This window comes from Dendrobium catenatum, unplaced genomic scaffold, assembly GCF_001605985.2.
Source record: "Dendrobium catenatum unplaced genomic scaffold, ASM160598v2 fragScaff_scaffold_432, whole genome shotgun sequence".
NCBI classification, from domain to species: Eukaryota; Viridiplantae; Streptophyta; class Magnoliopsida; order Asparagales; family Orchidaceae; genus Dendrobium; species Dendrobium catenatum.
Window position 1 is genome coordinate 629,653 of NW_021318894.1, and position 3,080 is coordinate 632,732.

The following is a 3,080-nucleotide window of genomic DNA, read 5'->3' on the forward strand; positions in this document are numbered from 1 at the left end:
TAAATAAGCTTTTTATTAACAAATTAAAATTTCTATACTAAAAAATTGTTTTAAGAAGCAGTAAGAAAGTCGTCCCAAATGAAGCCTTAGAGGTGGCTGAAAAAAGTGCTTGTTGGCTTTAATTAATGTTAAAAATAAATTAAAATTAACTAAAAACTAGCATACAATATTGCAAATATTTAATTAAAAAAAGAATAAGTGTGTAATATTTTTGCATTGAATTAATTGAATTCTATAATGAAAAAGAAGGCATAAAAAGTCGCCTTCGTGTTGCAGGGAACTCAAGCTCAGCTCGCCTCTCTCATGCCAGGCTTTAAATAAAGCTCTTGGCTCGATAAATTTGACTCATGAGCTTGATGATGAGAAAAGCTCGAGCTAACTCACGGGCTAGCCAACTTGACTCGCTTACATGGACCCTTTGACTCCACATGGCGTTTTCTGAGATGAATTGTGTCATGGCATCTTAGAGAGATACTATGATTTTTTTAATGGTTAATTGAAGTATTAAAAAGTTCATTAGCAAACAAAAATCTAATTAAGCTAAAATTAATCATGCCAAATTTGACTGATTAAGCTTTTAGCGTGGTATATAACTTAGAATCATTAGCAATATTGTCCTTTAGGAATTGTATTCATTGCTAGCAAATGAATAATGAGCCAATATATGGCAGTTTATATTGGCTTAATAATATTAAAATTTATGTTTGTCAATACCAACCCTTAAAATCAATTGGGACAAATAAGACTTATTTTTTAATTTTATTTGATTTATCATCGAAAAATTATTTTGATCGGGCATGAATCTCGAGGCAAAAATCATGTTGGAACTTCAAAAATTAATTGGAGACAATTTGAACTCCGATTTCAGCGAACTTAGAGTTGAACTGAACGTTTCGCGAATACAAACCCAACGACACCAAATTTAACCAAATCCAAGCTCAAATTGGTCCAAATCAAAGACCTGAAGCACATTTGGAAGGCTTAATCCATAATTTGAATTATCAAACAGGATCCAAATTTGGCATGCCTATAGTCAAATCGAGCAACTCAACGAGAAAAATCCAAAGAGCCCAAGATCATTGAATTCGATATCATTAGAGCCTTCGAATGTCTGATAAATGGTCCACGATCAAGAGATTCAACATCGGCCGTCCATTTAAACCACTCCCAATTCTTCCCTGATCTTCCTCCTATTTTTTGGTCATGCCACTCTCATAAAACTATAAATAGCACCTCATTTCTCTTAAGAGGGGATCCTAAGCAAGAAAAGAAGAAGAGAAGAGAAGGAAGAGAAGGAAGAAGCTCATCCTCGACCACCGCCGGACTTTCACATGGCAGCCTACCGACGTCTGAGTTCTGCCAGAATGTCATCTAACACCAGAGTTCTGCATATATAGACACTGACTGACGTAAGACTTCTACTTGACGCTAGACCTCTGATCGTCGCAGGATTTCTACCCGACGTCGGACTTCTGCCCGTCGCTGGACTTTCGCCGGATTTCTATCCGACGTTGGACTTATGTCCATCATTAGAATTCTATCTAACGTCATCCTTCCGACCTCTATTGCCATACAATGGTCTTTATGACCTCCGTCGTCCGCCGACTACAGTCTGCTACCTTCTTTCCGACCTCCATCGTCAAACAATGGTCTTTATGATTTCCGTCCCCCATTGAATATAGTTCTTCCGACCTCCGTTGCCCGACGACTACGGTTCTTCCGATTTACATTGCCCACCGATTATGGCCCTTTTGACCAAGCGAATACATCTATAGCGACTCTTTGTATTCCCAATATGTAACGTACTTCATATGATGTAAATAAAACCATGGCCTTCCCCTAAGGAAGGGTCTCATTTGTAATCAACTGCAAATACTAGTGGATTCATTCAAATTGGGCTAGGCCCTGTGGTTTTCCCCCCTTTTTTATTGGTTTTCCATGTAAAAATCTTGGTGTCTCCTATAAATGTTGCACCCTCTTTTCATCTCTGTGTGTTGAATCTTCGTACAAAGCTAAGTCACTAAACTTTATATTTCTCTACCACCGTAAATACTCCAGGACGCAACAAGATTAGTTTTAAAAAAATTAGGCGAGGCTAATCTCAATTATCTAAAATTTAATAAACGATTGAATTATTAATTCACATAATTATGCAATTATCATAAGTATACATAATTATTAATTCATATGTGAATATATATATATATTGATATGACTCTAGAAAAGTCATATGATATGTATGAAGAATATTGAGATAAAATTTGAATTGGAAACTGATGAAATTAAAATCATGATTATCTAACTTTAAAATTTGACAGGCAAATAGTTGAATTAGTCAAATCGAGCGGCTCGATGAGAGACGAGAAAAATTAGCCCAAGATCTCTCAATTCCGATAACATTAATGTACTTAAATGCTGAGAAAAATACTTTACGATCAAGAGAATCAATATGGATCATATGATGGATTTTTGGATTCTGATTTAATTTACCAAAATGCCTATTCCAAAAAGCCTATAAATAGAGCCACATTATCCACATGAGGGGGAGGAGAATAGAGAGAGAACTTGAGAGCTTTATTACATTTTTTAGTACTCGACACTGATGACCACCACCATTGATCACTTGGGGTGTCATAAATGATTTTTGGTTTGTGTTTAGTTCCAACCTGAAACTCACATGGCTTAAACTGACCCGACATAATTAGCTAAATTGATCACACACCTAGACAACAACACAACCCTTTTCTAACCAAACCCGACCCAACTCGGTGCGTTGACTTGGTTGGAGTATGATAAGTGACCAAGCGCAGGCAGTTAAGCGGGGTGAACGGGCAAGGGTTAACAGGTGAGCCCAAAGTGAGCACGAGCACCATGAGCCGCTGAGTGAGAGACAAGCACGAGCGTGAAAAGTGGGCGAGTGTGGCGAGTTTACAATGAAGATAGGGTGACCGTGTTGGATGATCATGATGGAAAGCAAAATTGGTTAGTTTTAGGTTGCTTTCGGGTTTACTCAATCCCGACCCAAAATTGTAATTGGGTCAGAATATGGAACCAGAACCCAACCACTTTTCTAAACAGGT